Here is a 26,251-nt window from a genome sequence, read left to right on the forward strand (position 1 = left end):
GTAGTCTTGGTTAGTGTATATGCCCCTAATTGGGACGATGTGGATTTTATCAGGAGGTTGCTAGGGAAGATCCCCGACTTGGACTCGCGCACACTGATCATGGGTGGGGACTTTAACACAATCCTGGACCTGAGCCTGGATCGGTCATGTTCAAAAACGGGCAGGTTGCCAGCGATGGCAAAGGAACTGAGAGGGTTCATGGAGCAAATGGGGGGAGCTGATCCGTGGAGATTTAGCTGGCCTTTGGCGAGGGAGTTTTCGTACTACTCCCACGTACACGAGGTGTATTCCCAAATTGATTTCTCTGTCATGAATAGGGACTTGCTGGCCTGGATGGCGGGGGCAGAATATTCGGCAATTGCCATATCGGACCATGCTCCTCACTGGGTCGATCTACAGCTTTGTAAGGATAGCTTTCAGCGCCCACAATGGAGGCTGGAAGTTGGATTGCTAGCGGACGAGGCGGTGTGTGAGAGACTCAGGAGATGCATGCAGAATTACCTGCAGGTAAATGAGACCATAGAAGTCTCAGCAGCGGTGCTCTGGGAGGCGCTGAAGGCAGTGGTGAGAAGGGAGCTGATCTCAATCCGGGCTCATAGGGACAGAACAGATAGGACAGAAATGGACTGACTGGTTAAGGAAATTTTACGGACGGACAGTAGCTACGCTGGGTCCCCGAGGCCAGAGTTACTCAGGAAACGACAGAGGCTGCAGGCCGAGTTTGGGGTGCTGACTACAGGCAAGGCCGTAGAGCAGCTTAGAAAGGCAAAAGGCACGATATATGAGCATGGAGAGAAGGTCAGCAGAATGCTCACGCAACAACTAAGGAAGAGAGAAGCGGCTAGGGAGATAGGAAGGATAGCGGATGGGGAGGGAAATCTGGTGAGGAACCCGGCAGGGCTGAACAAGTTGTTTAGGGACTTTTATAGTAAGCTGTACACTTCGGGAACCCCCCAGGGGACTGGAGGAGATGAGGCGATTCCTGGACGGACTGACCTTCCCAAGAGTGGGTAGGGGGGTGGTAGATGGGCTGGGGCCCTGGTCAGGATCAAAGAGGTATTGGGGGGGCCCGAAGGTCATGCAGTCGGGTAAAGCCCCGGGGACGGATGGGTATCCGGTGGAGCTTTATAAAATGTTTGCCGAGATAGTGGGGCCGGTGCTGGTCAGGGTTTTTAACAAGGCAAGAGACAGAGGGGTTCTACCCCCGACGATGTCGCAGGCCACTATTTCGCTTATTCTGAAACGGGATAAAGACCCGGAGGCTTGTGGGTCTTACAGGCCAATCTCTTTGATCAACGTAGACACTAAATTACTGGCCAAGATCTTGGCGACTAGAATTGAGGACTGTGTACCGGACGTAATTGCGGAGGACCGAACCGGGTTCATAAAGGGTAGGCAACTGGTGGCCAATCTAAGAAGACGGCTTAATGTGATTATGATGCCCCCGGACAGCAGGGAGGCAGAGATAGGCAGAGATAGCTATGGATGCGGAAAAGGCTTTTGACTGGGTCGAGTGGGACTATCTGTTGGAGGTGCTGTGACTGTTTGGGTTCGGGGAGGGGTTCATTGACTGGGTTAGGCTGTTATATCAAGCCCCAGAGGCTAGTGCAAGGACGAACAGGACGACATCAGATTATTTCAGACTGCACTACGGGACAAGACAGGGTTGCCCTCTCTCCCCACTGCTGTTCGCGCTGGCCATAGAGCCCCTTGCAATTGCTCTGAGAGCTTCAAGGGACTGGAAAGGGCTGGTCCGGGGGGAAGTGGAACATAAAGTCTCATTATACGCGGATGACCTGCTGTTATTACTTATCGGACCCAATGGTGGGGATGGACGATATCATGGAAACTCTGAGGGAATTTGGCCGCTTTTCAGGATATAAACTGAACGTGGCTAAGAGCGTTCATATTTCAGTGTCTCCCCGTTTTCATCCCGAGGTCCTTCTTTAAGAGGCTGAATAAAATCCTGGGATTTGTCTGGGTGGGGAAGTCCCCGCAGGTGAGGAAGGTGATGCTCAAAAGGAACAGAGGGGAAGGGAGGCTGGCGTTGCCGAACTTCAGCAACTACTACTGGGCGGCCAACATAGCGATGATAAGGAAATGGATGATGGGTACGGGGTCGATTTGGGAGCGGATGGAGGCTGCTTCGTGCAGGTGCACCAGTTTGGCAGCCCTGGTTACGGTGCCTCTGCTGCTCCTGCCGGCGCGGTGCTCCACCAGCCCTATAGTGGTAGCGGCTCTTCGGATCTGGGGCCATTGGAGGAGGCATATAGGGGAAGTGAGAGCATCGGTGTGGACCCCAATCTGCGGCAATCGCCGATTTGCCCTGGGGAACATGGACGGTGGGTATCGACTGTGGCGGAGGGCGGGGATTGCGAGGGTGGGTGATCTGTTCTTGGAAGGGAGCTTCCCGAGCATGAGGGCGTTGGAGGAGAAGTTTGGGCTGGCAGGAGGGAATGACTTTAGATACTTACAGGTGCGGGATTTCGTGCGCCGGCTGGTGCCGTCCTTCCCACGCCTCCTGCCAAAGGGGAGGCAGGACAGGGCAATATCGAGGGGAGAGGTAGGTGAGGGTAGAGTCTCAGATATTTACAAAGAACTAATGGGAGCAGAGGATACACAGACTGAGGACCTAAAGCTTAAGTGGGAAGAGGAGCTCAGGGGAGAGATGGAGGACGGTATTTGGGTAGAAGCTCTGAGCAGAGTAAACACGACCGCAACATGCGCCAGGCTCAGTCTGATCCAGTTTAAGGTCGTGCACCGGGCCCACATGACGGTGGCCCGGATGAGTAAATTCTTCGGGCTGGAGAACAAGTGTGCCAGATGCGCCGGTGGGTTGGCTAATCATGTGCACATGTTCTGGTCATGCCCTAAACTCAGGGGGTATTGGTCGGGATTCGTGGACATCATGTCCCGGGTTTTGAAAACTGGGGTGGTAATGAGTCCTGAGGCGGCAATCTTTGGGGTGTCGGAGGACCCGGGAGTCAAGGAGGAGAAGGAGGCCGACGTCTTGGCCTTTGCTTCCCTGGTGTCCCGGCAACGAATACTGTTGGCATGGAGGGACTCAAGGCCCCCGAAAACCGAAGTGCGGCTATCGGATATGGCGAGCTTTCTCGGTCTAGAGAAAGTTAAGTTCGCCTTGAGAGGTTCACTATCGGGGTTTGCCCGGAGGTGGCAGCTATTCATTAACTTCTTCGCGGATAATTAATCGTCAGCAGGGGGGGGGGGGGTGCGCTAGGGTAGACTAGAGTAGGGGGTGGTTTAGGCAGGTCCTTGCGAGAATAGAGTTGTGGTTTGTACTATGCGATATTTGCTTTTATTTTTTGTACAGTACTATACAATGTCATTGTTTTATATGCCAAAAATATCTCAATAAAATTGAAGGAGCTGGGAGCGAAGTATGAGCTGGAGCAGGGGAAATGTTTAGATACATGCAGGTTCGAGACTTTTCAAATAAGGAGATACAGAGCTTCCTGGTGGAGCCAGCCTACACATTGCTGCAGGAGGTGCTGATGACATGGGGACTTGAGAAGGGGGCAGTGTCAGCGGTTTATGGGGCTAGTTTGGTAGAGGAAAAGGGACCACTGGTAGGGATGAAAGCAAAGTGGAAGAGTTGGGACAGAGTATGGAGGAGTTGGTTCTAGTGTGAGGTGCTCCGGAGAGTATCCACCTTGTGCATGAGGTTGGGGCTGATACAGCTGAAGGAGGTATGTAGAGCACACCTCAAAAGGGCGAGGATGAGCCAGCTCTTTGAGGGGGTAGAAGATGTGTGTGAATGTTGCGGGGGAGGTGGGGGGTGAATGTTGCGGGGGCTGATGGGGGGGGGGGGGTGGCGCCGCAAGCCACGTCCATATGTTTTGGCCCTGTCCAAAGCTGGAAGATTACTGGAAGTAGGTTTTTAGGGTAATCTCTAAGGTGGTGCATGTGAAACAATGCGGGCCCTCGTTTCGGGGTGTCGGACCAGCCGGGGTTGGAAACGGGAGCAGAGGCAGGTGTGGCCTTCACTTCGTTGATCGCCCGAAGGCGGATCCTGTTAGGGTGGAGATCAACCTCTCCACCCTGTGCCCTGGCGTGGGGAGGGGACTTGCTGGAACTCTTTACTCTTGCGATGGTTAAGTTTGAACTGAGGGGAAGGATGGAGGGGTTCTGCAATTTATGGGCGTTATTCATTATGCACTTTCAAGAATTGGATTACATCCAACATTAGGGGGGACGGGACGTTGGGAGGGTTAGAGGGAGGGGGACTGTATATGTTTTTTTATAAAAAATATATTTTATTAAAGGTTTTTGATCAAAAAGAATTTTCCATTTTTATAACTTTGTAACAAAATGTACATTGACCGTTATTTAAACAATATATTAAACTAACAACAAGTGCAGAAAAAGAACAAGAAAAAAGAAATAATAATACTGAAAAAATAAATATAGACAACTAACATGGAGAGAAAGAAAAAAACCCCTCCCCCCCTCCCCCTTGGGTTGCTGCTGCTGTCTTTCCTGTTTTCCCTTATCGCTCTGCGAGATAGTCAAGGAACGGTTGCCATCGCCTGGTGAACCCTTGAGCCGAACCTCTTAGTACGTATTTTATTCGCTCCAATTTTATAAACCCTGCCATGTCGTTTATCCAGGCCTCCACGCCCGGGGGTTTGGCTTCTTTCCACATAAGTAGAATCATTTGCCGGGCTACTAGGGACGCAAAGGCCAAAACATCGGCCTCTCTCGCCTACTGCACTCCCGGCTCTTCTGCAACCCCAAATATAGCTAACCCCCAGCTCGGTTCGACCCGGACCCCCACCACCTTTGAGATCACTCTTGCCACACCCACCCAGAACCCATGCAATACCGGACATGACCATAACATGTGGGTGTGGTTCGCCGGGCTTCCCGCGCACCTCCCGCACCTATCCTCCACTCCAAAAAAATCTGCTCAGCCTTGCTCCCGTCATATGCGCCCTGTGTAGAACCTTGAATTGGATCAGACTAAGCCTGGCACACGAGGACGAGGAATTTACCCTACTTAGGGCATCTGCCCACAGCCCCTCCTCAATGTCTTCCCCCAGCTCCTCCTCCCATTTACCCTCCAGCTCCTCTACCATCATCTCCCCCTCGTCTATCATTTCCCTGTATATATCGGACACTTTACCTTCACCAACCCATGCCCCCGAAATCACTCTGTCCTGGATCCCTTGCGCCGGGAGCTGCGGAAATTCCCTCACCTGTTGCCTCGCAAATGCCCTCACTTGCATATATCGGAAGGCATTCCCAGGTGGCAACCCGTATTTTTCTACCAATGCTCCCAAACTCGCGAACGTCCCGTCCAAGAACAAGTCCTTCAACCTCCCAATTCCTGCTCGCTGCCAAGATTGGAATCCCCCATCTATCCTCCCCGGGCGAACCTGTGATTGTTCCTTATCGGGGACCACACTGAGGCACCCGTCACTCCCCTATGTCGTCTCCACTGCCCCCAAATCTTCAAAGTCGCCACCACTACTGGGTTTGTGGTGTATTTTTTCGGGGGGGAACGGTAACGGCGCCGTCGCCAGTGCTTTTAAACTTGTTCCCTTACAGGACGCCATCTCCAGCCTTTTCCACGCCGCCCCTTCTTCTTCCCTCATCCACTTACATATCATAGACACGTTGGCGGCCCAATAATAGTCACTCAGACTCGGCAGTGCCAATCCCCCTCTGTCCCTACTGCGCTGCAGGAACCCCCTCTTTACTCTCGGGGTCTTTCCAGCCCACACAAAGCTCATAATACTCCTGTCCACTTTCTTGAAAAAGGCCTTTGTAATCAGTATGGGGAGGCACTGAAACACAAAAAGAAACCTCGGGAAGACCACCATTTTAACCGCCTGTACTCTGCCCGCCAATGACAGGGGCACCATGTCCCACCTCTTAAAGTCCTCCTCCATCTGCTCTACCAGTCGCATCAAGTTAAGTTTATGCGAGGCTCCCCAGTTCCTGGCCACCTGGATCCCTAGATATCGAAAATCCCTTGCTACTCTCCTCAGCGGCAGATCGTCTATCCCCCTGCCCTGTTCCCCGGGGTGCATCACAAAAAGTTCACTCTTTCCCATATTCAATTGATATCCCGAGAACTCTCCAAACTCCCTTAGTGTCTGCATTATCTCTGGCATCCCCTCCACTGGGTCCGCCACATATAGCAGCAAATCATCCGCATATAATGACACCCGATGTTCCTCTCCTCCTCTGAGCACCCCCCTCCACTTCTTAGAGCCCCTCAGCGCTATGGCCAATGGCTCGATTGCCAACGCGAACAGTAACGGGGACAAGGGGCACCCCTGTCTTGTGCCCCTATGTAATCGGAAATAGTCAAATCGTTGCCTGTTTGTAACCATGCTTGCCACCGGGGCCCCGTACAGGAGCTGAACCCATCTGATGAACCCCTCTCCAAATCCAAATCTCTTCAGTACCTCCCACAGGTAGTCCCACTTCACTCTATCAAATGCCTTCTCTGCATCCATCGCCACCACTATCTCCGCCTCCCCCTCCGGTGGGGGCATCATCATCACCCCCAGCAACCTTCGTATATTGGCATTCAATTGCCTCCCTTTAACAAACCCTGTCTGGTCGTCATGTACCACCCCTGGGACACAGTCCTCTATCCTTGTCGCCATCACTTTGGCCAGTAACTTGGCATCTACATTTAGGAGGGAGATGGGCCTGTATGACCCGCACTGCAGCGGGTCTTTGTCTCGTTTCAGGATCAACGATATCGTCGCCTCCGACATTGTCGGGGGTAGTGTCCCCCTTTCCGTAGCCTCATTGAAGGTTCTCGTCAGGAGTGGGGCCAGTAGGTCCACATATTTCCTGTAAAATTCCACCGGGAACCCATCTGGTCCTGGGGCCTTTCCTGCCTGCATGTTCCCAATTCCTTTAATCACCTCCTCCACCTCAATCTGTGCTCCCAAACCTGCCACCTCCTGCTCCTCAACCTTCGAGAACTCCAGCTGGTCCAGGAAGTGTATCATTCCCTCTTTGCCCTCCGGGGGTTGGGACTTATACAGCCTCTCATAAAATGACTTTCACACCCCGTTCACCCTCCCCGCTCTCTGCTCCATTCTTCCCTCCCCGTCCCTAACTCCTCCGATCTCTCTCGCCGCCCCCCTCTTCCTAAGTTGTTGGGCCAGCAATCGGCTCGCCTTTTCCCCATACTCGTATTGTATTCCCTGTGCCTTCCTCCACTGCGTCTCCGCCTTACTCGAGGTCAGCAGGTCAAACTCCGTCTGTAGTCTCCGTCTTTCCCTGTATAGCCCTTCATCCGGGGCCTCCGCATATTGCCTATCCACCCTCAGAATCTCCCCAATCAGTCTCTCCCTTTCTTTACCCTCTTGTTTCCCCCTGTGGGCTCTTATGGAAATCAGCTCCCCCCTAACCACCGCCTTCAGCGCCTCCCATACTACTCCCACCTGGACCGCTCCATCATCATTGACCTCTAGGTATCTTTCAATACATCCCCTCACCCTTCCACATACCCCCTCGTCCGCCAACAGTCCCATGTCTAATCTCCAAAGTGGGCGCTGCTCCTTCTCCTCTCCTAGATCCAGATCCACCCAATGTGGGGCGTGATCTGAAACGGCTATAGCCGAATATTCCGTTCCTACCACTTTCGGGATCAGCGCTCTTCCTAGGACAAAAAAGCCTATCTGGGAGTATACTTTATGGACGTGGGAGAAGAAGGAAAACTCTTTACTCCTCGGTCTAGCAAATCTCCAGGGATCTACTCCTCCCATCTGCTCCATAAACCCTTTAAGCACCTTGGCCGCTGCCGGCCTCCTCCCGGTCCTAGATCTGGACCGATCCAGCCCTGGGTCCAGCACCGTGTTGAAGTCCCCCCCCCCACCCCATTATCAAATTTCCCATCTCTAGGTCTGGGATGCGCCCCAACATACGCTTCATAAAACCCGTGTCATCCCAGTTCGGGGCATATACGTTCACCAGCATCACCGCCTCACCTTGCAATCTGCCACTCACCATCACGTACCTGCCACCACTGTCCACCACTATGGTCTTAGCCTCAAACGATACCCGTTTCCCCACCAGTATTGGCACCCCTCTATTTTTCGTATCTAAGCCTGAGTGGAATACCTGTCCCACCCATCCTTTCCTTAATCTGACCTGATCCGCCAATTTCAGTTGCGTCTCCTGAAGCATAACCACATCCACCTTCAGTCTCTTTAGGTGCGCAAATACCCTTGCCCTCTTAATCGGCCCATTCAGCCTCTCACGTTCCACGTGATCAACCGGGTTGGGGGGCCCTTTACCCCCCCCCCCATCGTCGACTAGCCATCCCATTTTTTAAACCAGCTCCTCACCCGGGCCCCACGCACCCGTTTGTCCCCCAGACGGCACCCTCCCGTCCCGACCATCCCATCCCGTATCAGCTCCCCCTTACCCTCAGCAGCAGCAACCCAGTTAATCCCCCCCCGCCCCCCCCCCTCCCGCTGCAATTTCCATAGCGCGGGAAAAAACACGCGCTTCCCTCTCGGCCCCGCCCCTAGTGGCGCAACTCCCTCTCCCCTTCCCTGTCCCCTTCCCCACCGGCGCCCACATTTCTTCGTGTGTCGTCCCCCCCCCCCCCCCCCCCCCCCTCAGGGGGGGGGATGGGGAGAAAAATTCTCCCGTCTAATATTTTTACAGATAAACCCTCCCCCTCTCCCCCCTTTGCATTTCTTTGCCACCACCTCGCTACTTTTTTCCAAACATCAATTCCTCAAATCTAGTCCAACTTCTCTTCTTGAATAAATGTCCACGCCTCCTCTGCCGTCTCGAAGTAGTGGTGTTTGCCCTGGTGTGTAACCCACAGTCTTGCCGGCTGCAGCATTCCAAATTTTACTTTCTTCCTGTGGAGCACCGCCTTGGCCCGATTGAAACTCGCCCTCCTTCTCGCCACCTCCGCACTCCAATCTTGATACACGCGGATCACCACGTTCTCCCACCTGCTACTCCGTGTCTTCTTAGCCCATCTCAGGACCATCTCCCTGTCCTTGTAGCGGTGGAACCTCAGCACTATTGCTCGCCGTGTTTCCCCTGCCTTTGGTCTTCTCACGAGGACCCGATATGCTCCCTCCACTTCCAGGGGGCCAGTCGGGGCCTCAGCTCCCATTAAAGTATGGAGCATCGTACTCACATACGCCCCAACGTCAGCTCCCTCTGTCCCTTCGGGAAGACCCAAAATCCTTAGATTCTTCCTCCTCGAGCTATTCTCCAGGGCTTCCAGCCTTTCCATGCACCTCTTATGCAGTGCCTCGTGCGTCTCCGTCTTCACCACCAAGCCCTGTATCTCGTCTTCATTTTCGGCTGCCTTTGCCTTCACTCCACGGAGCTCCATCGCCTGGGTCTTTTGCGTCTCCTTCAATCCCTCAATCGCCAGCAACATCGGCGCCAGCACCTCCTTCTTGAGCTCCTCCACACATCGTCGGAGGAACTCCTGCTGTTCCGGGCCCCATACCATCTGGGCTCCCTCAGCCGCCATCTTGCTTCTCCCTTCTCTTCTCTGCCGCTGCTCCAGAGGATCCTCCTCAATCTGGCCACTACTATCGCTTCTTTCCATCCACACCCGGGGGGACTCCTTCCTTTGTTGCCTCACACTGGGTTTGGCCGTCAAAAATTTCCGTTGGGGCTCCCGATAAGAGCCCAAAAGTCCGTTGAAACGGGAGGTGCCGAAACGTGCGGCTTAGCTGGTCATCGCCGCAACCGAAAGTCTCGGGACTGTATATGTTAATGGTGACTATGGGTGATTCCTGATTCCTTTTTGTTTATGTTAACATGTGGGCTGTTGTTTGGCGGTTGTTGGAAGGATGGGATCGTTGTTGATAAGGGGATTGACATTGTATTCGTTACTGCTGATTGTTTGTTGGTGGGTGTAAATGTGAAACAAAACGTGAAAAAGGAGTAGAATAAAAACATTTTAAAAAAAGCAAAATGAGAGCATGTGGGATTGGATATAATATACTGGCATGAATTGAGGATTGGTTAACCAACAGAAAATAGAGATTAGGTATAAATGGATCATTCTCAAGTTGGCAGGCTGTCATTTTGGGGGTATTGCAAGAATCAATGCTTGGGCCTCAGCTATTCATAATCTATTTCATTTATTTATATGGAGACCAAATGTAATATTTCCAAGTTTGCTCATGGTACAAAACTTGGTGCAAATGTGAGTTGTAAGGAAGATGTAAAGAGGCTTTAAGGGGGTTTAGACAGACTGAGTAAATCGGAAAGAACATGACATATAGAATATAATGCGGAAAAATGGGCGTTATCCACTTTGGCAAAAAAACAGAAATTCAGAATATTCTTTACATGGTGAGAGATTGGAAAGTCTTCGGGTGGGATTCCCCGACCCCCCCGCCGGCTGCCGTATTCTCCGGAGCCGTTTTTTGGGCGGGGGTGGAATTCCCGCTACGCCGGTCGGGGCCGTTGGCAGCAGCCCCCTCTGGGCCCAGATGATGGGCCGATCGGCTGTTCATTTTTGGCCAGCCCCGCCTGCGTGAATCACTCCACTCGCATACCGGTGGGACCTGGCAAGTAGGTTGGCGGGGGGGGGGGCGATCCTCGGGGGGACATGGGGGGGATCTGACGGGGGGTGGGGGGGGGGGGCACAGTGGCCTGGCCCGCGATCGGGACCCATTGATCTGCGGGCAGGCTTGTTCCGTGGGGGCACTCCTTTCTTCCGCGCCGGCCCCTGTAGGGCTCCGCCATAGCCGCACGCGGAGAAGAGAACCCCCCGTGCATGTGCCAAAATACGCCGGCCGGTCTGTGCATGCACGGAATCATGCTGGCGGTTCCGAGCATGCGTGAGATCACGCCGGCCCTTTGGCACATGTGCGAACTCGCGCCATCCCTTCAGCGGCGCCAATTGGGAGGGTAAACATGTTGTGGGGAATTATTGGATTAAGTGGAGGTAAACTGATATCTGAGGAATTTCACCCTAACTTTAGGAGGTGCCTTTAGGTTCCAGTTAGAGAAGGATAGATATATTTATTAAAGATGGCGCCAACTGGGTGTTTACATCCTCATGAATGAGGAAAGAAAGAACTTTAACTTATAAAGGGCCAAAGTGCATCAAAGCCAGTTCCTTACTTTGAAGTGGTCTGAGTTGTTGCATAGGCAAATTCAGAAGCTGATCTACACACATCAAGACTCAACAAACAGCTCAGAGGTAATTGACCAGTTTATCTATTTTGCTGGTGTTTGTTGGAGGATGAAGATTGGATAGGACACCAATAGGAACCCCCATGCTCTTCAAATAATAATATGGGATCCTTTCTGCCCATCTGAACACCATTTAATCTGAAGAGCAGAACCTCCTCCGATGGTGGCACAGTGGTTAGCACTGCTGCCTCACAGCACCAGAGACCTGGGTTGATTCCGACCTCGAGCGACTGCCTGTGTGGAGTTTGCATATTCTTCCCATGTCTGCGTGGGCTTACTCCTGGAGCTCCGGTTTCCTCCCACAGTCCAAAGATATGCAGGTTCGGTGGATTGGATATGCTAAATTGTCCTGAGTTGGAGTTACAAGGATAGGGTAGGAGATTGGGCCTAAGTTACGGTGCTCTTTCAGAGGGTCGGTGCAGACTTGATGGGGCTGAATGACCTCCTTCAGCAATATGATTCTATTCTAGTTCAGTACTCCCTCAGAACTGCACTGGAGAGGAGTATGCAGTGGGATGCTCTGGGGTTCTATCTGGACCAATACTTTTCTTGTCATAATATCACTGAGCTGTTCTTGGGTATGTAGGATGCAATTTTGAAGTGCGGGGATACAAAACTTGGTATTTGAGTCAGTTATGGTCAACACACTTGAGAAAGATATTGACTGGTCGAATGAGAAGACACATTTTGGGAGAAGTAGTGTAAGCTACACGGCACTACTTTTGAGTGGGGGATAGAAGGGCGCAGGACCTGGGAGTGCAATCTTTGCAGGTGGCAGAGCCGATTGATGGTTAAAAAAACAAATGCGATACTTGGCTTTATAAATAGAAGCATTGAAAACAAAAAACAAGGAAGTCATGTTAAATCTTTACAGAACACTAGTTAGGCCTCAGTTGAAGTCTTGTATATAAATTGGACACCATACTTAAGGAAAGATGTCAATTGGTAGGCAGGAGTAATTTGGCTCTTCAAATCAAATGGGATTAATATTGCAAATAAAAGTCAGGAAAGGAGGGGAGCACGGCGGAGCAGTGGTTAGCACTGTTGCCTCATGGCGCCGAGGACCTGGCTTCAATCCTGGCTCCAGGTCACTGTCCATGTGGAGTGTGCACATTCTCCCTGTGTCTGCAAAAAGATATGCAGTGGAGGTGGATTGGCCACGCTAAATTGCCCCTGAATTAGAAAAAAAAGAATTGGGTACTCTACATTTAAAAAAAAAGAAAATAAGGAAATGCAGAATTGTTAAATAAATTATTTTCTGACAGACTTCACAGTGGAGGAAAAGATTATTTTACCTGACATTCCAAGAAAATTCATCATGAATCCAGGACCTGAACTCTCTAAAGTTAATGTAAGCAAGAAAACAATATTTGAAAAAGTAATGGGACTGGAGGCCGACAAATCCCCAAGATGCTTTCCATGATGGGGCTTTACAAGAAGGAAGAGAAAATTGCAAGTACTTTAACTATAATCTTCCAAAGCGCCCTTGATTCAGGAATTACCCCATTCCATTTGAAAATTGCAAATATAATTCCATTATTTAAGAAAGGTGTGAGAAACCAGGAAATTATAAACCTGTTGGTCCAACATCTATTCTGAGGAAATTAATTGCAATCTATAATCAGTACTTAGAAAATTTGAGCTGATCAATTTGAGTCCACATGGTTTGTAAATGGTGGGTCACATCAAATGCGCTTAATTTAATTTCTTGAGGAAGTACCTAAATTAGTCGACAGGGGACTCATTTTAATGGATTAAATGAGTCAGCAAAACTATGGCAGATGGATCTTAATGAAGGCAAGTGTGAAGTAATTCATTTTGGGCAAAAAGAGAATAGATCTGAATATTGTTTAAAAACTAGGAACAGTAGAGGCCTGAAGATATTTAGGGTCCATATACATATATTACTAAAGTGGAGTAACAGTCGACAAGAGTTACCAGAATGGATAGTAGAATGCTAGCCTTTATAAAATGTTAGAGTTTAAAATGGTGGAAGTCATTGATGGCAGCCATACAAAGACCTCGTAAGACTACATCTGGAGTGCTGAATGCAGTTTTGGGCATTGCACCTCAAAGGGGCCTTGGCAGGACTTGCAGCATAGATTCAGCAGAATGTTACCAGGACTTAAAGGTTGGATGATGAGGAGTCATTTCAAAACTAAGCTTGCATTCCCTGGAATAGAGGTCAGTGGGTGATTTAATCGAGGTTTTTAGGATTTTGAAAGGTATTGAAGTGGTGGATAAAGAGGTCTTTTCCATTGTTGGGGTAGTTGAGGACAGGGGGGGAGGGGGGGGATAACTCTCATATTCCGCACAGACGTGCGGTGTGGGAATCATCATCGTCCCCGTGGTTTTCAGAGTACAAGCTCCCCCATCGATGGGCAGGGGAACTCCATTCAGCAATGCATAAAAGGTCGGGCAGTAAGGCACCGACCATGGAGAGACCCAGTAAGGTCCCAGATGACCATAAGCTGCTTTCCCTTTTGAAGGGGAGAGCTGACTGGTGGTGATTTAACCTGAGCTTTAGCACATCTCAGGTGAGGGGCAAAGTTGAGAAGGCAGGCCTTCATGAATAACCTCAGCTGGTATGGGAATTGTGTTGAAATATTACAAGGCAGACACGGGAGCACTCTTTGATCAATCTTTATTGATATGTGTACATGGAGAGAAAACCAGTGGGGTACACTGCTTTACTGTCTTAGTCCAGTGAAGAGGAAACATTTATAGCTTGATTAACCAATAGGATTACAGTTGCAGTCTAATCCTTCATTTGCATGTCATACACACCAATAATATGACCAGTTAAACTTTAATTTTAGGCCAATGAAAGGACAGTAATTCTAGCCAATAGCAAACAGGGCAACTGACCAATAGAAGAGCAAGGTCTTTCCATCTTTCTTTTACGTAATCATCTCCCCTTTGTCCGTGGAGGTTACGGTAGTTTACAGAAAAGTGCATTCCTAAGAAGGCTACCTTCATCGTCCTGACTCCACAGACTTAAGTCATTCACTGAGAAACAGGATATTATGATTTTCGCTAAGCACAGGATATCAGAATTCCACACTAATTCATGTACCTTGCGAAGGAACCGGATATTATGAATTCCACAATTGAACCCACACTGCTGGCCTCCTCTGCATTACGAACCAGCTGTCTAGCCAACTGAGCTAAACCGTTCCCCGTGAGACCTACCAGGAGTTGTATATAATGTAATTGTAAATAAACCAAAGTTCTTTATTCTTATATGGTGTGGACTCCCCGTGTCCTTATTCAAATAACATTCAGATCAAAGCCAGGCCTATAAGGAGAGAAGTCCGGGCATACTTCTTCATACAAAATGTGATAGAAGTGTGGAACTTCTTCAAAAAGCAGAAGATGCTAGTTCAATAATTTCAGGTCGGAGAATAATAGAGTTTTGTTAGACAAGCGTATCAAAAATGTAACCAAAGCAGACAGGTGCTACAGATCAGCCACAATGAATGGCCTACTCTTGTTCCTATATTCCTAAGACCTTGGAGAGTGTAAAAGGCTGTTTAGCAGGATGGTACCTGGCATGAAGGAATTCAATTCTGTAGAGAGGTTGAAGTTGCTCCAATAGCAGAATAGATTAAGGGGAGGCCCAATAGAGTTATTCAATATTTATTAGGAGTTTTGTTCGAACAAATAGAGAGAAGCTGATTCCAGTGACAAATGGGTCAGTAACCAGAGATTATCCATTTAATTGGCAAAAGAACTGGAGAAGAACCGGTCCCAATGTCCCAGGAATCTGAAACACTCCCCTGACACCATCTCTTCAGCCACGTATTCATCCTATATATCCTGTCATTTCTACTCTGATTAGCACATGGCACCGGTAGTAATCCTGAGACCACTACCTTTGAGGTCCGATTTCTTAACTTTCTTCCTAGCACCCTGTATTCGGCTTTTAGGACCTCATCCCTTTTTTTAACCTATGTCGTTTGTACTGATGTGTACCACGACCACTGGCTGTTCACCCTCCCCCTCCAGAATGTCCTGTACCCGCTCCGAGACGTCTTTGACCCTAGCACCAGGGAGGCAACATACCATCCGGGAGTCTCGTTTGCGGCCACAGAAACGCCTGTCTATTCCCCTACAATTGAATCCCCTGTAACTATTTCATTCTCACACTTACTACTCCTCCCCTTTGCAGCAGAACAAACCTGAGAGGCCATTCCCCTCAACAGTATCCAAAATGGTATATCTGTTCTGCAGTGGAATGGCCACAGGAGATTCTGCACTACCTGCCTCGCTCTCTTGCTCTGTCTGGTGGTCACCTATTCCCTTCCTGCCTGCGGAGTCCGAGCCTGCGGTGTGACCACCTCTCTATACGTGCTATCCACGAGGGGCTGGTTTAGCACAGGGCTAAATCTCTGGCTTTTAAAGCAGACCAAGGCAGGCCAGCAGCACGGTTCAATTCCCGTACCAGCCTCCCCGAACAGGCACCGGAATGTGGCGACTAGGGGCTTTTCACAGTAACTTCAATTGAAGCCTACTTGTGACAATAAGCGATTTTCATTTTTCATTTCACGATACTCTCCGACTTGCGGATGCTCCAGAGTCTCCAGCTCTGAAACTTGAGCTTCCAGGAGCTATAACTGGAGGTTAGGTGGATTGACAACGTTAAATTGCCCCTTAATTGGAAAAATAATTAATTGGGTACTCTAAATTTATTTTTAAAAGGTTAAGTTTATAATCCGAGAAGACCGAATCTACTAAACTTAAAAACCAATAGACTTGCCTGACATTTTTCTTAAATGGGATTCTGCATTTTCAAGGCCTTTACTCACTCGAAGCTTTAAGCTTTCTTGTTTATGCCGACTACTTGATTAAACTTCAACTTTTATTTGGCATAGTCTCTGTGTGTTAACTATGCTGCACTGACTCAGACAAATCTTATACAGAAATGCTTCATTACATCTGTGGAATATATTAGTCAAGTTAACTCATAACGCTACAGTTCATTAGAATTAACGATTTATCTTAATGTATGAATTAATTTAATAATTATAGCAGATAATGGATTTCCTGCTATAAACAGATTTGCCTGTGTTAATCCAGCAGAATTTAATTATGCACTATCGCCATAACCATTTCCTGGCAGTTTGCCAAATTTGTAATTCAAGGTCATGGAGTGTTTGTTAATACGGAGTATTGTGGGCTCTTGATCTCATGGAGGACTGGTGGAGACATACAGACAAAGACCGCTCTGTTTAGTTTTATGGTATGGAACTGTTGTCACACAATCTCTGCTCGTTTTTCAGCATGGACAGATGTCCATTTAAAAAGGGTCAAGTTATGCCGGATCATCATAAGTGAATACTGTACAAGCATCAGTTTTCATTAGGGCTGAATCTGTTTTTTCTTCCTTCCATTCTAGACCATGTTTTAATTCTGATCCTTCCACACACTGATGAATAAAATACAACTCTGCAAGCATCACTTCATTACAATTAAATAACGCTGCAATTATACAACTAAAAACAATATATTGCATACTGAGCAGGTCAGTTGACACCTTTGGCAAGAACAGATAAGTTAATGTTTGGATTTGAAATTTTAACTTATCTGCTGTCTCCACAGTTGCTGACTGGCCAGCTGTGTGGTGCAGTATTTTCTGTTTTTATTGTTAATTGTCGGTGTTTATTGCTTGGAGCAAGCTATGATATGCAATGCTGACAATTATTGCTATACTCACATAAATCTGTAAAGGTGTGCTTTTAGTTTGAATTGTAATTATATTTGATTCAGGGAGAAGAGTTTGACATTAAAAATTGGCACTGGATTGATGTAAAAACAATTGTTCAGTGACCGTGTCGAAAAAGCGAACAACTTCCCTGGTCTGGATTGGATTACATCAATTGGGCTCCTCTCCCTTCCACCCTAGTAGTAATTTGTGAAAACAAAACTGGAAATCTGAAACAAAAAGATAATTCACAGTAGGTCTGGCAGCTCCAACAGTACTTGAGAAGCTCGGCACCATCCAGGACAAAGCGGCCCGCTTGATAGGCACCCGTTCCACAAACATTCACTCCCCCCACCACTAATGCACAGTAGCAGCAGAGTGTACCATCTAGGAGACCCACTACAGCAACTCACCAAGACTCATAGACAGCACCTTTCCAAACCCACGACCACTACCACCTGGAAGGACAAGGGTAGCGGATGCATGGGAACACCATCACCTGGAAGATCCCTCGCCGCCTTGGAAATGCACCCTTCACTATCACTGGGTCAAAATCCGGGAACTCCCTCCCTGAAGCACAGTACATGTACTGATATCCCAAGGGATTGCAGCAATTCTGGAAGGCAGCTCACCGCTGCCTTCTGGAGGGCAATTAGAGATGGGAAACAAATTCTGGCCTAACCAGCGATGCCCACATCCCATAAATTTTTTTTTTTTAAACACTGTAAAGGGAAAAAGCATGTTAATTGTGTCGTGTTAGGTCCACTGGTCTAACACTAGCTGCAACTGGATGCAGCTTAGATCAGAAAGATACTCCAGACCTTGAAGTTAGCTCAATCAGGTTTATTGAACTAATAGCACAGTTAGCACAGTTCTCTGTGATTTTGGCTCTCTGCTAACTTAAGTGTGGTTACTCTGTCTAACTGAACCGGACTAGCTCTTAGCCACATGGTGGAGTTGAGAGATTGTAACAACACCCTTGACTGACTCTCTAGATGTTCGTCAGTGGAAAGAGGCGGAGTGTGAGTGCCTCGTGTCTTTTATAGTCAGATCCCACCCGCGTGTCCTGCCTGCGTATTGGTCATGTCCTGTTCTCTGTGTCCATTAGCTGCTTGTCTGCATATCATTATGTGTGTGTCTGCATACCATGACATCTCCCCTTTTTTTATGTTTGGATGACATATGTGAATGTATTTACAAGAATAGGCCAATATTAACATATGTACATGCAATGGATGTGAACATATGTACATGTGAAAACAGCTGTCTAATGCGAGAACACAGAACATAGCAAACAGAACAAATGTTCATAAGTCCAGTCTCTGTGGCTTGCGTCTGACGACAGCGCCTTGATGGGCGGGATTGAAGCCTGACTGGTGGCGTCGTGAGTCGAGGTATCAGGAGGTGACAAAACAAGAGCAGGAAACGGAGAAGAATGTGGTTGTGGGCCGGCAACTTTGCGCAGTGCCCATCTGTTTCGTCGCACAACAGAACCATCAGCCAGATGCACAACATACGGACAGTGGGCAGCCTGTCGAACAACGACAGCTGAGGCTGACCAGCCTCCATCAGGGATCTTGACCCGAACAGTGTCTGACGGGGATAACACGGGCAAATCGGTAGCATGAGCACCATAGCCCTGTTTCTGCCGGTCTTGGAGTTGCTGCACCTTCTGCAGCACCGGGAGGTGATCCAGCTCGGGCACGTGTATGGCTGGAAGTGTCGTTCACAGGTCCCTGTTCATCAGGAGTTGAGCTGGCGACATGCCAGTGGACAGTGGGGTTGCCCTGTACGCAAGCAGCGCAAGGTGAATGTCAGACACAGAATCCGCGGCCTTGCAGGTGAGCTGCTTCACTATGTGTACCCCTTTCTCAACTTTTCCGTTTGACTGCGGATAGTGTGGGCTGGAAGTGACGTGTTTGAACTGATGCGACTGGGCAAACCGAGACCATTCATGGCTGCTGAAGCACGGGCCATTGTCACTCATGACAGTGAGTGGGATACCATGCCTGGAGAACGTCTCCTTACAGGCCTTGATGACGGTCCGAGATGTGGGGTCTGAGAGCTTCACGACTTCAGCGTAATTGGAAAAGTAATCAATGATTAACACGTAATCACGACCATTTGCATGAAAGTGGTCGATGCCAACCTTGGACCACGGAGAGGTTTTGATTTCATGCTGCTGAAGTGTCTTCTTACTCTGCGCTGGCTGTAAGCGCTGACAGGTCGCACAGTTAAGGACCATGTTCGCGAGGTCCTGGATGATCCCGGTCCAGTAGACAGCCTGCCTGGCTCTGCATCTGAACATTTCCACACCCAGGTGGCCCTCATGGATTTGACGAAGCACTAAGCTCTGGAGACTGTGTGGAATTACAATCCGGTCCAGTTTGAGGAGAATACGATCAACCACCGTCAGGTCGTCCTTTACATTGAAAAATTGAGGGCACTGCCCTTTTTGCCAACCATTGGCAAGGTGTTACATAACACGCTGCAAGAGGGGGTCTTTGACTGTCTCCTCAGGGATACGAATCACCTTCTCATCAGATGTCGGGAGGGTGCTAGCACACAGCTGCACCTGTGACTCAACCTGTGACTCAATTTGCCGGATGACGTTCAGTGGTTGACGAGGCACGGTGATGGAGTGGCTCAGTGTATCGGCAATGATGAGCTCCTTGCCAGGCGTGTAGACCAGGTCAAAGTCGTACCTTCTGAGTTTGAGGAGGATGCGCTGCAACCAAGGCGTCATGTCGTTCAGGTCCTTGTGGATAATGTGGACCAGGGGCCTGTGATCCATCTCGACTGTGAATGTCGGCAGGCCATAGACATAGTCGTGAAACTTGAGAATGCCAGTGAGAAGGCCCAGGCATTCCTTCTCGATTTGTGCATACCTTTGTACGGTGGGCGTCATTGACCTTGATACGTAGGCAACCGGTGCCCAGGATGAAATGTCATCACGTTGCAGCAGGACCGCACTGATGGTCCTGGCTCGCATCTGTCGAGTTTTTCGTTTCCCTGTCTGGGTCGAAAAATGCCAATACGGGTGCAGTGGTGAGCTTGGCTTTCAGCTCCAACCACTCTGCCTGATGGGCCGCCTTCCTCTCGAAGGCAGTGGACTTCTTCACTAGGTCAGTGGTGTGTGAGGCCATGTTTGGGATGAACCTGCCCAGAAAATTGACCATGCCCAGGAAGCGCAATACTGCCTTCTTGTCTTCCGGGACCTTCATGCCTGCGATGGCCTTGACCTTGTCTGTGTCGGGGCACACGCCCTGCTGAGAGATCTGGTCTCCTAGGAACTTCAGTGTCGACATGCCAAAGCAACATTTGGCCCTGTTCAGCTTCAGGCCATTGACGTAGACATGGCGGAATACCTGCTGGAGATGGGAAACATGCTCCTCAGGGGTCGTGGACCATATGATGACGTCGTCCACGTACACACGAACCCCTTCGATGCCCTCCATCATCTGCTCCATGATGCGATGAAATATCTCCGATGCCGAGACGATGCCGAACGGCATAGGGTTATCGCATTACCTGCCAAATGGTGTGTTGAAGGTGCAGAGCCTTCTGCTGGACTCATCCAGCTGGATTTGCCAGAATCCATGTGACGCATCTAACTTCGTGAAAAACCCGTGCATGTGCCATCTCACTGGTGAGTTCCTCCTGCTTCGGGATGGGGTAGTGTTCACGCATTATATTCTGGTTGAGATCCTTGGGATCAATGCAGATGCGCAGGTCTCCAGAGGGTTTTTTAACCACCACCATCGAGTTGACCAAGTCAGTCGGTTTGGTTACCCTGGAAATGATCCCCTGCTGCTGCAGCTCCTTTAGCTGTTCCTTCAGGCGCTCCTTCAATGGAGCCGGGACCCAGCGTGGTGCATAGACCACTGGCTTGGCATTAGGTCGCAGTAGGATCTTGTACCGATATGGCAAAGTGCCCATCCCGTCAAACACATCTGGATACTGAACGAGGATGCCGTCAATGCCAGCTTGAAGATCCACGTTGGAGGATGTCGTTGGATAAACCCGCTGCACCAGGTTTAGCTTTTTGCAGGCATGCACGCCCAGTAGGGATGCCCTGTCCGGCTTGACAATTTCAAACCTTAGCCGGGCATGGGTACGCTGGTTGGAGTTGAGTAGATTGCAGGACCCCAGTGCCGTGATGGCATTACCATTATACTCCATGAGCTGGCAGGCTGCTGGGGGGGTGGGGGTGAGGGGGGGGGGGGGGGGCGCTTCTTGATGCGTTTGAAGTCTGCCTGTGAGAGGAGGTTGGCAGAAGCACCTGTGTCCAGCTTGAACTGGATGGAGCAGTGGTTGACCTGCATCACCACACGCCATTCGTCTTCCGAATCCACAGCGAGGATAGACTGAATGCGAGATGAGTTAAGTGTGGCATGTTCACATGTGGTAATGATGACCACTCGGACTCCAGGCACTCGTCCTCTGGATCCATTGTACTGCCAGGATCAGAATCCTGTAATCGCCTTGCACATTCTGGACACGCCATCGTCGGAATTGGGAGCGCTGGCCTCTGACTGGTGGTGCAGATCTGCACAAGGCTGCATAGTGTCCAGGCTTCCTGCAGTTTAAACATAGCCTGCCTCTTGCAGGGCAGTGTCCCTTTAAGTGGCCGTTGCCACAGTTCGGGCACGTCATGACAGCGTTGTGACGTGGTGTATGTCGTTGCACATGCGCAGTGTGGTCGGCAGACGTCTGCACCTGCGCGGTGTGGGTGTCGACCGCTTCGTTATCCTGTTCGTATCACACACGCGTGGGGCTCCAGGAAAAGCGCGCGAGATGGCCGCTGTCTTCAATGCTGAGGCGCTGCATCCAGGAAATGGCCTGCACACTCACTGCCTCGTGGGAGGCAAGTTTCTCATTTTCAGCCTATTTGTATTAGGAATACCGATTCATCTTTGCCTTGAAGACGTTGTTTGAATATGTAGTGCTCGAAGATTTCATTGGTGTCCACTTCAGTGACTATCGAAATTGTCCAGGATGGTCTGAAACTTTGTCTTGTCCTGGCCTTCGGTGAAGTTAAACGAGTTGAAGAGTTTGATGGCTTGATCACCCGCTGTTGAGAGGAGAAGCACGATCTTTCTTGCATCAGACGCACCCTCGAGGTCTGAGGCTTCGATGTACAGCAGAAACTTTTGCTTGAATGTCTGCCAGTTGGCATTGAGATTGCCAGAGGTCCTGAGCTGGTGAGGAGCCTGAATCTTCTCCATGGTGCCGGGATATATTTGCTGGTCGTCACGGAACGGATTGAGGTAAGCCACCTTAAATTAGTAGTCTCCTGATATCATGTCGTGTTAGGTACACTGGTCTAACACTGGCTGCAACTGGATGCAGCTTAGATCAGAAAGATACTCCAGACTTTGAAGTTTGTTCAATCAGGTTTATTGAACTAATAGCAGTTAGCACAGTTCTTTGTGATTTCGGCTCTCTGCTAACTTAAGTGTGGTTACTCTGTCTGACTGAACCAGACTAGCTCTTAGCCACGTGGTGGAGGTGTGAGATTGTAACAACACCCTTGACTGACTCTCTAGATGTTCAGTGGAAAGAGGCAGAGTGTGAGTGCCTCCTGTGTTTTATAGTCAGATCCCACCCCTGAGTGTCCTGCCTGATTATTGGCCATGTCCTGTTCTCTGTGTCTATTTGCTGCTTGTCTGTCTATCATTATGGGTGTGTCTGCATATCATGACAAATTGTCTCTCCAAAAAGTGTGGAAAGTGAAATATTACAACGAAACCAATCGAAAATTGTCAACGTTAATAATCTGGGTTTTGTCTGTTGTCTGAAAGTTCGACAATGAGTAATCAGTAGATGACTCATGCTGTAAGTGACTGTTGCCACCTGTGACTTGGGTTTAGTTCGAAGCACCGCCCTTTTCCGCTTCGTTCGAGCATCGGTACAAGGAGAAATTACTCGTGCCCATGTGCAGTCGGCTTTGAAAATTTCCTTCAAGTCCCAAAGTACTACTTATGGGACAGAACAGGCTGTTGCTTGTTTTCGCGTGTCTGTTTTGGACAGCTGGTTAGATAGCCAATCGCATTGTAATGTTCGTGACCTAGATCTTTACAGTGAGTGTAGCAGTTGCGGGGTTTCTCATTCGTTAACAGTACGTAATGATGACAAAGGGAGATCAGTGATCCGCCCCTTCACACTCCGCATTCAGCCTTTGAGGGAGAGAAAGAGACAACTGAGGTACTCGCCATCGCCTTTCAAAGATCCGATTTTTATATTTAAAAAAATAGTTTTCATATGTTGGGGCTGTTAGTTGCCGCATGGCTGGAGTGTAACGCGTCGCCTTGTTTTTGTTTCTCTTTGACCAGAAATGGCTCACCGACTCCGCGAGTGAACATGTTCTGATCGGAAGTCTACCATCCGCAGGCTAAATATCGGCCTGTGTAATCGTGGACAGCTAGACTGCATATTGGCTGTAGATACGAGAGGAATCTTGGAGATCAGTTTAGTTTTCGGATTTTGTTCCTGGCTTGCAGGGCTTGGAGTGCAGCGTTAGGTGGGTAACGTGAGCCTTTTTTTAAAGTCGTGTTGAACACAAATCGTCTGGGTGAGGTTGATTTATTTTAACTGCGTCGATCGCCTTGTGCACACAACCGAGTTAATTATATTGGGATAAAGAATTATTAATCAAATATAAAATAAAAGCAGAGATATTTAACATGTGTAATAAGAGATAACAAAGGAAGTACAGTTTTCTATACGCGTGTAAATTATTGAAGCGGAACCTCGCTTTCTTGCATGTGGTGACTGAATGGGTGGACAGCTGGACTTTGACATTCCAACATGTCTGCATAATGAGAATTGATTGCTGTGACGAGGCTTGTAGTGGAGATAACTTTTTTTTATAATTTCTATCAATATATAACGCAACAGACACTGCACAAAGATATTTGTAACTTATAATCCTCTATATAGGATAATATTTGGTATGTGTAATAAAGTTGTTTCGGGAATAGACATGTCATAAGTTTTCCTTTACAAAGGTGTATAGTTGACTACTATAATTGATCCATATTTTACATAAAGTTGCAATATTTATTTAACCTTCTGGTTTGTAACTTTACAATTAAATCAGTGTTGTCATTTGCTTGGAACATTTGATTTTAAATATGAAGATTTTCCAGTAAGAACTCATCTGTTTTCCTGTTTTCGTGTGAATGGAATGTGGTACTGCACCAAGCCCAAAACAGGATACAGTTGTTGCAGACATTTCCGTAGTCAAAGTATCGTGTAGGCTACAAAGAATGTAGAAGTCTTGCAAATCTGGGTGTCTGGCTGGCTTAACATTATGACAGTGATGCATTCTGGGGAGGGACCCCACCAAGATCTTGTTATTAATAGAACTGTGTGTAGACAGGTTCAAACTCGTCCCAGTTGTTCAACTATTAGCAGCTGTGCTAGCTTCATGTATTTATAGGTTGGAAACATTTTCTTCATTGTTTTATCGATGGCCACCTTTATTGTGTTACAGTATTGTAGTTACTGTTTAATCTTGTTGTGCAGTTGTACATCCAGATTATACATCTTTTTAACATTAGTCAGCTGGTAGCCTAATAATTTATCTTCGACAATGGATATATCTGTTAAATTACTTTGAAACTGGACAGCTAAATTCTGTCTGAATTCAAGCAGCTTTCTTTACATTTTATTACGCTCCCTTGTGCAATATTTATTGTAGATTTGATATACAGCTCAGGCTATCACAGCGTGTACCCTGCTGAAGTATGGATATCTGATGATGTGGACAGCTGTGAAGGATTTAGTATAGTAGAAGATAGTTATGTCACTGCATCTGATTGTGTTGTAGCACATGATGACATTTTGTAAATTCTATGCAATGCGAAGTTGCCAATTTCACATTGAGTGAAATATATAAATGCCAGTAGAATATTTTCATTTCAAATCCCCTTGATGATGTCCAAATTCTCAAACTCAGATTATAAACATTGTGCCCAATGTGGAAACAATCCACCAAAATGAGTCCCAGTAGCAATTTCTAATCTGTTGTGAGTTGGGTGGCCTTTGCTCAGTTAGCAGTAAGGATACAACAACTGATCTTAAGATTCATGGTTGGGGTGATTGGGGGGAGTGGGGGGGACTGATCTCTGGTTAGAAAGTAAAACTGCGCCTGTCAGGTAAAGGCAGGGTAAGGCTTCAGTGTCATAACCCTCACCTGTTTGGGCAAGCATTGCCAGTGACTGTAAAATTAGCATCGTTGAGAGGAAGCAGAAAAGAACCAAGTTGTTGATTTATCCTTACCAAGTCTTGAACACTAAAATAAGGTCCTGCTCAAATCCAGGAATACAGGTTTTTAATTAAGTTGAACAATAAATGTAAGCAAAATAAAATACTACGGATGCTGGAAATCTGAAATAAAAACAGAAAATGCTGGAAAAACTCAGCAGGTCTGGCATCATCTAGTAAGAGAGAAACAGAGTTAATGTTTTGAGTCCGTATGGCTCTGCAGAAGAGTCGTAAAGACTCAAAACATTAACTCTGTTTCTCTCTCCACGAATGCTGCCAGACCTGCTGAGTTTTTCCAGCATTGTTTGTTTTTATAAATGTAAGCACTTTTCCATTTAGATGGAGCTGTCTGACATTTCATTTGATTCAATTAAATTGTCTTCATTCCTTTTGAGGGTTTAAAAAAAAAAATCAGTGCATTTTAAAATGCACTGTGCAGCACACCCAACAATTTCTCTTTGCAGGCGTTGTATCATGTATCATTGGACATGGTACTTCTATTATTGTAAACCAGCTTAAAAGTCAAACTCTGTGCCTTTAGCAGTGTCCAGGCCCCAGCTTCTCATGTATTGCAAGAACTGTGGTTGTTGATCGGCACCTGTGTTTTTCACTATCTTACTGGCCTTTCAACAGATGCAATGGGAACTCATGGCACATTGCCAAAAAGAAAAGCTACAGTTGTGGGTCCCCCTCTGTTTGAGTGCCACGGTATTGGTACGTTCAATCAACCTAAGAATACATATAGATGCAGTAATGAACCTGAGAAACCTGATCACTTGGCAAACAGTTGCAATTGTACAGCTGCTCAAATGACAACTGTGTTATTTCGCTGCTCTGTGACATCCAGAAGGCCCTCTATTGTCTTTGAGCAATATTTTTGTTTATGAATTTAAAATCACATAGTAATTTTGCATTATCAATAATTAAATGATGATTGTGGTGTACTAATGTTCAAGGAATCATCTTGATAATTTAATCATAGAATCCCTACAATGCAGAAGGGGGCCATTCAGCCCATCGGGTCTACAACGATCCTGTGCAAGAGCTCCCTACCTAGGTTCACTCCCCCGCCCAATCCCTGTAACCCCACCTAACCTT

At 48.1% G+C, this 26,251-nt stretch overlaps 1 protein-coding gene across 6 annotated transcripts in view; it reads left to right on the top strand.

Annotated features, from left to right (window-relative positions):
* Positions 1-26,251, top strand: part of jmjd1cb (jumonji domain containing 1Cb) — a 592,917-nt gene that overhangs the window by 414,735 nt on the left and 151,931 nt on the right. Inside the window, exons 1-2 of one of the 6 annotated variants that reach the window (XM_072478813.1) lie at positions 22,856-23,089; positions 23,218-23,405. The exons of 3 other annotated variants lie outside the window; for them this stretch is intronic. The gene's annotated coding sequence lies outside the window, so the exon portion shown is untranslated. Of the gene's footprint in view, positions 1-22,855; positions 23,090-23,168; positions 23,406-26,251 lie in introns of those variants that run through there. 2 more of the 6 variants (XM_072478815.1, XM_072478814.1) reach the window with 2 other exon arrangements.

The sequence above is a fragment of the Scyliorhinus torazame genome, chromosome 16 (genome assembly GCF_047496885.1).
Source record: "Scyliorhinus torazame isolate Kashiwa2021f chromosome 16, sScyTor2.1, whole genome shotgun sequence".
Taxonomy (NCBI): Eukaryota; Metazoa; Chordata; class Chondrichthyes; order Carcharhiniformes; family Scyliorhinidae; genus Scyliorhinus; species Scyliorhinus torazame.